Consider the following 12,073-nt stretch of genomic DNA (forward strand, 5'->3'; position numbering starts at 1 on the left):
AACAACTGTGTGCAACAGATGAAGGAACTAGTAAATTAGTCCAAAGAAGAATCAATGCAGTCACATCAAGAAACAGAACAAACTTCAGAACACCACTATCAGCAAGAAAATATTACTGCATTTTAAGTCCCCAGTTCCATACACAGATGAGAAATTTGGACAGAAGAAACTCTGGTGGTATTTCATAGGCTTAACTCAGTGAGACAGGAGAGGGAGGTGGGAAGGGTTGGGAAGATGTTATCAGAAATTTTGAGCACAAGTCACCAAACACTCCAGACAATACTTGCAGCTGCTATACCCATGAGAAACTGGTTTCCACCCTAAATTCTCTCCTCTATGCATACACTAATCTCTATGAAGACTACATATTCAGTACTAGAGCAAACTTAAGGAAGAGTACATTTGTGGAATGCTAAAGTGATTTTTACAATAAAGTATCCTCCTCTTCAGTTTTATTTCTACTAGTATGTGTTTTATAGCAACGGAATTTGCATGCATACTCTTTTACATTATATTACAAAGCATATTATATTTAAATAGTCTGCTCTATTAGGAAAAAATAGCTCAAGAGAAGTGCATCTGCTATGCATTGTAAAAATTAGATAACACTAGACTCTTTGCACACAGTCTTCATTATAGGTTCGTGTTAGTACAGGAAGAAAAAACAAACACACTAGAACAACTTTTATCAACAGTTGCAAACAATTATCAGCAGGAACATTAGACTTCAGACATCTACCAGCATTTTACGATGGGTAGAGAATACCCTCACTTGTAAGATAATTGGAATAGGCTTCTGAAATACCCCTTCTTCCTTCTTCTATGCTCCTTTCCAAATATTTTTAACTCCTTAGTCTTTATAAGGTAAAAAATACCACCCTATGACTTTGATAACTGATCACAAATGAGAGGAAAATCAAGACATTCAGAAGCAGGGGAAACTCTACCTTGAAAACACAGCAGCGCAAGCAGCTCAATATTACATTGGGAAGTGATCTGCTTTTCTCAAACCCCAAAGTTCAAGATGGAAAGCAAACCTCAAGGCAAGTGCTATTATTTAAGAATCAATGGGAATCTGCAATTAAATACTAAATCTGTCACTCTGCCAAGGGGCCCAGTCTGGACAGACACATGCCTGTGATCTCATACAAGGAGGAAGGATTCCTGTCTTGAAGAGTTTCCAATGCAAAAATACCCAGTTATAACCTCTTTTTTCACAAAGACTTCAAATACAAAGTATTAGTAATATACTATAATAGTATGAACACTTTACAGCATACAAAGATAACATTCAAATGGAGAACACTGCCAGGAAAACTCTTAAGAAACTTCTCATTTACAAGAGCAAAGACATTAAAAAAACAAAACAAAACAAGATAAAGATCACACAGGGATTTTTCATATTTAAAACTGGGGTTCTACTGTGCCTGTCCTTTTAACCATTCAGCACATATTGGCTTATCACTGATTGCTGCAGTAAGAGCAGCAGAACTGCTGAACAATGATTCATGCAAAGCTTAAACGCAGTAGTAAAACTCTGCAAATAGGTGCACTGGTATATGCTAGGGAGAAAGAAGAGCTTACTCTACACAGGACATGCAGAGATAGCAGCTAGCAGGTCTGTCATAACAAAGATGAGCCTTCACAGACAAAGCAGCAGCCAGCTCATCAGAAGTATCTATATTAGCTAAAAGAGAAGGAAAACTGCCCACGATGTACAGCAGAAGTTTGCAGAGCTCAAAACCAGGATGAACTCGGCAGTAATTCAACACATAGCACCATGTGACTGGAAATTAATAAAAACAGACAATATTCAATAGCTCCCATTTTTACTCAGCTGAACTATGACTCTAAAGGATTGGCTAATCTTTCAGGCTGCCTACCATACAGGCTGCACTTGTTTGATAGCACATACTGACTAGTTCAAATTTTAAAAAGTATTATTTGAAGGGAACAACTGGACTACCACACAGTCACGCATCACCATTGCCCTTATGTATATATGCCCTGCCATTGGCTGAAGAGTCTGCTTGAATTAAGACTTCCAATATTGTTATTATAATTGTTTATTAATTAAATAGGTTACGCCTATTAGTTAAGGGGTCATGTCATCAGCTCATGGATTAAGTTGATCAATCTTCTAAAAGTACTGTATGCACTTTTGAGCCAGGTGGATCTAGAGAGGAGAAAGAACCTATCTTAGCAAGAAACTCATCTGTCATACAGAAACAGGAAAAAAAAAAAAAAAAAGAATGGAAAGGAAGACATGACTCTTACTGAGATCTCAAACACTGGGGACAATAAAATCTTAACACACCATTGGCTCTTTGCAGATATATAAGAACGCTGTAGTAACCAAGTCACTACACAGCAGTACAAAGGTAGGTGCTTGAACTATAAAACAAAGTTTACAAAACAAGGTCTTAACTCTCCCTTCCTTAAACCATTTATCTCCTGCTTAAAGCAGCACAGCTGGCCATGTATCTAGTAGTCTAATGTCAAGGTTTGTGTAAGAAGCTCAATACGTTCCCATCTCCTGAATGACAGAGAATATCACATGCTAATTCATTCATAGACAGGACAGACAGACCCTATTTAGCCTTCAGTCCTCAGATCACCAGGACAGCTCCTTCTCAAGGCTGCTGCTTTCATGTGATTTCCATCCACAGTTTGCTCTCCCTCCAAAGGAATGACTTTAATACCGCACATCCCATTCAGCAGAATAAAAAGTCTGGATTTAACATCCCATTGTTTTTTTTTTCTTTCCCTACTTTGTATGCACTTGTACTCAACCTGCACATTTCTGTTGTTAGCTCATAAGCAGCACCTTTGGTTGAAGGTCAAGAAAAACACAGTATTTAAAGCTATAAATAAAAAAAGCATTAGCCACTGCATTGTCCAATTCCAAAATACACTAACACATTAGTGGCAATGTAAAGAAGGTAAAAAAATGTCTATAGCATTTCTGTAAGGAGTACCACCTTTGATGGAAGTCAAACTTAACAGCTGCTGGTCATAATACACTACCTGGGATCACCAAGTCAGATTGTGCATATATACCTGCCCATTCTGAATGAGCTCTCAGGAGTACTTAGAAGGCTGGTATATCTGGTTTTCAGTGAGAAATTAAAAACTACTAGCTCAAAGGACACAGTACAGACAGCACAACAGTATGGCTCTTTCAGATGTTCTCAACACTCAATTTTATTGAGTTTTCATCAAAATGAGTATGTGTTTGCTATATTATATACAAAATACAAAGTACACAAACATGAATATACCCTTTGATACAGCTCAAATTCACCATTTCCTACAGTGATTTAGGAACACCTTTATTCAAAGCTACTTTTGGTTAAGCAGTACTTCACATGCTTAAAGGTAAGAAAAACAAACCCCAAAAATAAGTAGTGAGACCAGTTGCTTGTCCAGAAGGAAATCTGCATCTCTAACCTCCTCCTGACAGCATAAAGATCCTTTGACCAAAAAAAAAAACACCACCACCACCCCCCATACAAAAGAAGAGCCTTTTTGACTTTTTCCTTGAAATACCAGAAGTTTCCTTAGATCATATACCAGGGGCAAATCAATACAGAAACAGACTAGGATAAACCTGACATCATATTCTCCTCTTCATTTCCAGATCCCACCAAGGAATTTCAGAAATAATTTTCTTATTTACAAAGTAACAGTAAACTATTCCCAACGAATTTGCAAGAATGAGAAACAGCACAAGTAAGACTGCCAGAATGGCCCTTTCCCAATAGTTCGGTTTGACTGTGGATTGCCATAGGCTGAAAAAAGCTTCTCATGGGCCTGTTACTCAACAAAATTAACAAATACCCTCTTCAGTTGTCTGAAGCACGACACCTGAAAAAGAACAAACAGCCCACTAAACTTTAAGATACACGTCAATGCCAGATATGAACAATAAATTTCATAATGAACATTTTACCATTTCCATTTTCTAGAAAATAATCTGGGGAATTAAAAAAAACAAACAAAACCACACAAAACCACCAACCAACCACATACCACTATAAAGAGTTGTTTCACGCAACACTAACAAAACAAACAAAAACAATCACACATCAACCTATTGACATTTGAAACCCCTCATTCACAGTAAATGCTGCATTACTCAATATCTATTGACAGGTTTCAGATTAGTTCTATCTAGACTTCTGTTCTGCATGGCCAACACCACCTACACATTCAGAGAAAAAAATTGTTTTATGAAGTTGCACTGTGAAATATGGGAATAAGGAATACTGGACATGAGACACTCATGTCGTGCAGCTTGATGATGCTGAGCAGAGAGTGGGATAAATATTACTGAATGAGTGTGCTGTGAAATGTTTTATTGTATAACTACATAGTGAGATGATGAGTATTGAAGGGACAAATGGCTAAGGTGAATGGCTTTGATACGTAGCATATTAAAAATATTTAAAAGCTAACATAAGCAGTTCTGACGCCAATGAACAGTCTGAGGCTTCTCCAATAAGCAACTCAGAGATTGAACTGACTTTCAAAGAAACACTTTTCTGTGGAGAAATGGAAAATTAAGATCTAGATGTGGCCTTAAAATCAAGTTTGGCACAACACTGTGTTTAACCAACTCATCCCAGCTGTCCTCTCGTGATAAAGTTTTGTTCAGTTGACTGCCTAGCAATGACAGACAATGTTGCATTTACCCAAGATGCCCTGAGTCCACGTATAGAAGTCTCTTGTACTTCTTCAACAAAGAAAAGCTTAAGGGGATTTGATCTGTATATGAACCCTGTATTAAGAATAAAGTTAATAAATGCCACATAAAGGAAGCTTAGTATGTATATAAAACAATTATTTTCTAACAAGTCATCTTCCAATTTTTAATTAAGTAAATGGACTTCTCTAACACAGAGAAAAACTGGCCTAGGAACTGGTCTACAATCCTTCATTTATGAACAGACTTCTTACTTATGTAGCATATCACTAGAATTCAATGCATCTTGTAGACTACTTAGTAAGTTTTAATACCACTTAATTCAACGTTAAACCTCTCTTTTAAATTCCCTGCATCTTCTCCCCACATTAAACAGCCTTCTATATAATCCAGTCTGTCACTCAGGGTTCATTTAAAGCACCTAAAGCAAAACTCTAAAACAGCACCTTTATTCAAGATTCCTGTGTCACAGTATGACCCTCAGCAAACAGAAAACTGTCCTTTCCCCTGCAAAAAGAACTCATCTCTGCAAAACACCAGACATAACAGCACATCTCCAACAAACTGCACCCAACAGGCTCAACATCTTTGCCTGCTTCACATTTAGTACACATCCACACTCACTTGCTCCTTACCCTCTCACCCTCCACAATAGACTGTGACACACATGAAAACAGCAAAACAGCACTAAATAGCATTGTGGGAAGTACAGCACAGTAGCAGGGAAAAGGTAACAATAATAAGGATACTGGAGGAAAGGAGCCACTAAAACCGAAGTACAGTACTTTGGGGCCATACAATTTTTCTCCTAATTACAAAGAGTACCTCTTGGTGAAGACAAATTTCTTATTCATGCCATGATATCCTCAAGTAATCTAAGTATACTTGATCCAGTTTCCATCTCCATTACTTAAATTTGTCTCCAATTCTTCCAGCTAGGCTGAGAATCTTACTGAATGGACGGAACTGTACAGAATCCCTAAAGCTTCTAGAAGAGAATGCTAGAAATACCTCAGACTAGAAAAGTGTGAACCCAAAACACTGCTTGGCCTGGATCAAAAAACTGTAGAAATACTGAGATAACATCAAAGTAGTGTCTTATCTGAACAGTCAGCTACACAAAGAGGCCATACCTGCATGGAGTCAAAGCATCAAGTCTGTTTGTCTATCCCCCAGTTTTGAGGGACAGCACACTGACATCAAGTGTAAAGCCTTCATGTCATCAGTTTCATCCAGGAAGTTGGTATTTTTTCAAAAATATTTTTTACAACAGGACCCAACATCAGATGTTTTAAGCTGCAGCAAACCTTCCACACAGAAGGAGTCTAAATAAGATCAGCTTTAAGTTCTGCAGTGGCTCTTTCATCTGCCCTCACATCAACGAGTATGTTTCTTTCTATCAGCAACACTTTCCTTCACCAAATTTCTCTAAATCAGGATTCCTCAGTGGACAGAAGCCTTCAAGGTTACTTTGATCAGTGGCAGTTACACCACATCCTCATTTATTATAATCACAGCAAAGGCATTACCACCTTTGTCCACACGCCTGGACCTACCAGCAGCAACAGCAGGAGCCAAGAAAGGATGAGTAAGGACAAAGGTACTACCACTGAAGTCCTCAGCAAACACACAAGTCCTCTGAAAAGTCACTTTTTCTTTTTAATGTACCTTGATTTCACAATCCCTTAAGCACCAAACTTACTCCCCTCAATCTACCACAAATCACAACAGACAACTGATTCTTCCAGAGAAACAAACACCAACAGGGACTTTAAGGTTGTAAGGAATATATGCCTCATGATTACAATGGACTCTGCTTCTCCACAGCACTGGAACAACAAAATCTGACGTACTTTCTTATTTTACTTGCCTAAGCTTCTCTGTTAAGCGACCAAACAAGTTTCTCAAACAGCAGCTCTCGTCTGTTCACATGTTCATACTATTTTTGAAGCACAAGTCTAGAAGCATGACATGGATCAGTTTGGTATGACTCTAGCACTCCTGCCAGCTTAGCTGGGTAAGCAATCAAGCCAAAGTTCTGTGACCTGCTACTCCCAGATGAAACACAGATGTCAACAGGAGTTAAATACACATGATTTTTTAGAAACACAATTGGTCCCCAAGAATAGAAAGACTGCAGGCCTGATCCTCCTCTCATACTGGGATAATTAAAGATTATGAAAGAGTGCAAAGTGGGGCTCATACAATGCTAAATTTAAGCCATTGGGTACCATGAGCTCTTCCTTAAAATATTTCCACTGCATCCATTATCGCTGTATGCTGTATGCATCTGTCCTAAGCAGAAAGAAAACTGCAACGCTACTGAAAAACACTATTAGAGTTCTTAGTAGAAGGAACACAAGTTTGCTTTTTGCTTTCCCACTCCTTTCTAGTCCGCAATGCTTTATAAACAAGGAAAAGTCAAAACCATATCTTCTTTTAGATCCTAGATCGCCCTTCATTTTCTCACATCAGAAACCAAATTTTCTTTTGAGAAAACTACCATGCACTATGTAATGAAGTGCAAACTTTCAATCAGTTTTGGATACCTAGTGAAAACAGATCCTGGGTGAGCTCTTCTACATGCCTGCTCCCCAGGTAAGTAATTTTTGTTCCAATTTCTCTTTACTTACTTCAGAAAAAAGCATATCCTACAACAGTAAAGTTGAAAAATGTCATTGTAATAGTATTTAAAGCCATAAGGAAAGTTCTGTGCACATTGGCAAACAGCAGCACATTTAAGGTATGAATGTCAAGTAAGTAAGTTCTAAATACTCCTTAAAAAACAGACATTCTGAAGTTGTATCATTTTTGTTTCAAATACTGATGATCAATTTTCATATTTATCCTTTATATTACAGATCTACGGCAAAGGTGAACAGGCTGTTTATGAGTCTTTAGGAAGGATCTGAAGTTGTCAGCTAAGATAAACTATTTTGCCCTACATAACAATTATTTGGACTTTCCTGAGTACAAGTCTTGGTCAAATTTGTTCCTGATTTTTAAGAGTTTTTTCTGATACACCATAAGGAAGACTAGCCATATTACTTGACTATGTCAAGAATCCTAAGGAAATTTAACTATTCTGCCTGTCTTTACCTTATGAAAGCAGCCTGGGATTTTTTTTATCTACTGATCTTAATCCAAAACTCAAACTACAGAAGCAAGATTCACTACAAGAGAGATTAGTCTTCAAAATGCACATCAGGATTTTCTTTTGTATCAGCTAGAAGATAAATACTTGCTAACTAGTTTAAAGCAATATACAGAACATGCAACAGAGCTATACGCTACGATGTCAATAGAAGTTGTTATATCATAAAATACAAGTCAGAGCATCACTTCTAAATCTCAAGCAACATTAATAGCCACACAACACAGGAACTCTCTAAATCCTTTAGTTTTGCTTCCTCCCTTTACTGACTTCTCTTCTACAAATATTTCTTATCCAAAATCAATTTTTTTCTATTAAAGTCAACACTGTCAAGAAGACAGACTTTTCTGAGAACATGGTCTTAGAAGGCAAGTAGATTTGTTGCAGTTATCTGTGAAATATCCCAGCACTTTAATAGTCATTCGCAGGCCAGTGAGCATAACAGTCATCTTCTCGTCTTTTACAAAGCAAGTCTAACTTCTTAACAATTAAATTCCCTGCATAAAATTTCATAGAAGTTTTAATGCCTGAGAGATTTAGAAGAAACAAAGAAACATCAATGGCATAGAATGAAACTTTAGAATTGCCATTTGCATAAGCTTCCACTTGCAATATACCCAACTGCTAAGTCTCCCTGAATTAGCATTTCAAAAACACAAGTTGAAGCAAATATAGTAAGGATTATCCTCCCAGCAGTTGTTTTGTAACACCTATTGTAGAAAGACCAAAATCACTAGCAAGAGATGTCACTTTCAGAAGTCTCTGGTAATAAGAGCATAAGATATTAAACAAGACCTATCCGGAAGTTTCAAGATTACTTTATTGTAATTGTTGTTATTTTTATTGCTACATCAACCACTCTCCAGGTAAAGTACCTGAGCAGAAACAGTGAGAGTAGCTTAAATGCAACCTGTTTCAGATTACAACCTTAAAAAGCACCTGTACTGGTGCCCTGATCTTTCAGAATGAAACCCACAGCTGATAACATCATCTACTGATCTGATATTGTATCAATTTTCCATGAAAAATAACTTCAGAACTCTCTCCCAAGAGCAGGCACCTGAGATGCTCAGTATCACATCAAAACACAAAACTACAGTTGGAAGAGACACCCAACTCTTCAAGGTTTATAGAATCCTAGGAAGTAGACAAAAGTCAATTCTATCACTTTCCTGACAAAATACTAGGCTGGCTTGGCAAGAAGTTGATAAAATTTCAAAGTATTTTGAAGGCAGGTGCAAGCAAAACATGCTTTACGGCAAGCGCCACGTGAATGAGGTTAACAGCACCACACCCAAAGTGATCTTTCTTTTCACATACACCACTGTCACAAGAGCAAGCATAATATGCAATTATGCATTAGTTGGTCTTGTACATAAGCTTCAAGAGTTGTTTAATTTCATTGGTTTAAGATGCTTTAGGAAAAGCCCCATAGATAAATATCTGTTTTTTAGACAGCTATATGTCTGAAAACCTTACCTCAAGTGACCGACCATATGTAGGTTAGACACAGAAGAAGTAGCCCCGTTCCAATTTGTCTTTGAACATTTTATGCCGCATGTGCGGAAAAACTAAAGCACTTCATAGCTATTTCAGAGCTCTGAATAAGAAATCATTTGGACATTATACATGCTCTAAGTGACAATCCTCTTCCGAAGTTTTCTGCTTCCCATTTCTCAACTGTATTTTACCTGGCCTACATTCAACCTCAACATTTAGTTATAAGCCTACCCCACTATGAGAACTGTTCTCAGATTACAGCCTGACAAATATCATAAGTGCTGATATTGGGTGTACTTGGTGATAAACATTTTTCAATGTGATACATGTAACATCACTTTATTTTGATTGCATTTCATCTTAGGTAGCGAACAATTAAGGCAACCAACACTAAGTTCACTGTGTACCATTCCCTGAAAAGTTAATTATTTGTATATTTGGGTGGCTTCTTACTTTAACAGTCATTTTTTGTTTCTTACGTAACTATGTTTATTATGGAAACAGGTATAGTTCAACCTCACTGAATCCTAAAACTTTTTATGATAATAGATTGAAGTTGAAAATAACTGAGTTTTCCACAATCAAATCACTCTCAGACAACAGAATCTTACCTACAACCATGTAAAAGACAGAAAAAACCCAGTGTCAAACCACCTAACTGAAAGGTTGATCCTTGAGACACGGCATTTTTTTAAATAAAAATGTATTAATCAGTTCTGCTTCTATAAAGAAAACAGACAATACATCCACACAAGCATCAGAGCCAAAGGACTCATTCAGATGATGTTTAAGCTTATGGAAGCATCTAATAGAAGACAGGGTTCTTTACCTTCCCAGTAGCAATCAGTCTTCATTGGCCTGTCTTGTCTGTTCTTGCCTGTTCTACAGGTCTACCGTATTTTTGTTGCATATGGCCATTTGAGAAACAAGAATTTAGTGAGCACATGCCGAGCATAAGGGCAAGGTAAATCCCTGCTTATTCCCACATTATTTAAAAAAAAGCGCCTGCTCCTGTTGTTACCAAAGGAGGTAGCCACAAAACCTGCTGTTTGCTTCTTCCAATGGGCCCTATTCCCTGTCTTCCCATTTGTTGTGTTGCAAAGCCCAGGGCTGTGAGGAAGGACAGATGAAGTGTGAGTGCCACTGCCAGAACAATTCTCCAGGAAACTCACTTTCTGGAGTTTCACCGAAAAAAGAACAAATAGGAAGAGGTCAAGAGATGGCTTATATTGAACTATCAAGCAACACCAGGATACCAGACCTTTGGCAGGGCAGCCTAACCTAAGCAAAAGCACAGAAGAGAACCATTTTCCCTGTATATCAGTTCCAGCTGGGCCAACTTTTTAAGAACAATATACCTAACACAGTGATCACACATGGTCTGTAGGAAAACTCACATATTCAAAGACTGTTTTCTTCCCAGAAAAGAAGTTCAGAGTGGATTTCTTTTCATAGTATTATTGCTATCTGCATAGCTGAGACATTCAGCTTTAAAACTCACCTACCATGCTAATTTTTAACTCAACCACTAAATTTGACAGTTTGGAAGTTTACCCCAGTAGGCTGACAGACCTTCTTCCCTATTAAAAAAAATCATCAGATTTCAAGACCAGAAAAAAAATCTAATACATGTTAGTAGAATTACATTACTTGTCAGTTCATACAAAAATTTATGTATGTCTCTAGCAGTTACAGACAGAAGTCGACCACAGAATACGAGTACTCCCAATAGTCACACTATACGGTATCTAATTTTAGCACACCTGCATATGTTCACTGCCTTGCCAAAAAATCAGTCTGAACAGCAGTTAAGAGCCACATGGACAGCAATTAAACCACTGCAACTGCTTAAGTCCTTGCTGCTACCATCCTTCCTAAACAATAAATCCTTTACTCTCCCCTTCAAACAGCGCAAAACAGAATTAAGAACTATTCTGCTACAATATTGTAATGAATAACGTTTGAAAGGCAGGGAAAAAAAAAAACACAACACAAACACAAGCCTGCCTATACTGCTATTTCTGCCCTGTACCATCTAGCAGATCCCAATCTAACTGTGGGATCACTCCTTATAAGGCACTATTAATATATACATGCCCACACAATAGTTTGCAAATCTTCTACTATCTATGACAAAATACAGGCACATGTATACACTCCGCATGCCTTCCTCAAACATTTCAAGAAAAACGCCAAGTCCTCAGGACCTTCTAATGCTCTCATGCCCTAAAACTAGCTTTTTGCATAATTTTCATCACTCTTGATGAGAAATTAAGATAGCAAGGGCATTTTTCCTTCTGATGTTAGAATCTCCACTGTCCATTTCAGAGCAGTCAAGAACTGAGTTAGCATGAATCACCATCCTTAGGTGGTATGTTTCCATTTTCGTACAGTCTGTGAATAGAAAATGGTAGTTTCTAAATCCATTCCAAGTTGCTTTCACATATTAAAGAAGCTCCCAAGTAACTCAGGATTAATAAAAGAATGCTCCGAAATTCAAACTAAAGCACAATACCGCATGTATAAACATACTCTCAACTAAATTTAGAAAAAAGTACTTATTAGAAAACAATACACAATAGGTCCAGCAGTAACTGCACAAAGTTTGCTGCAGCACGTTAAAATCACTTCAACCTAGTATTCTTTTTAAGTCCTAGTGCACATAAATGAAAACAAGCTGCTTTATTACCAAACAACTACAGTCAAATGTTAGC

General features: G+C 37.5%; 1 protein-coding gene across 2 annotated transcripts in view; it reads right to left on the reverse strand.

Moving 5' to 3' along the window:
• Nucleotides 1–12,073, reverse strand: part of LEMD3 (LEM domain containing 3) — a 48,923-nt gene that overhangs the window by 34,881 nt on the left and 1,969 nt on the right. The window lies entirely within an intron of this gene.

Source organism: Patagioenas fasciata, chromosome 1 (genome assembly GCF_037038585.1).
Source record: "Patagioenas fasciata isolate bPatFas1 chromosome 1, bPatFas1.hap1, whole genome shotgun sequence".
Classification (NCBI taxonomy): domain Eukaryota; kingdom Metazoa; phylum Chordata; class Aves; order Columbiformes; family Columbidae; genus Patagioenas; species Patagioenas fasciata.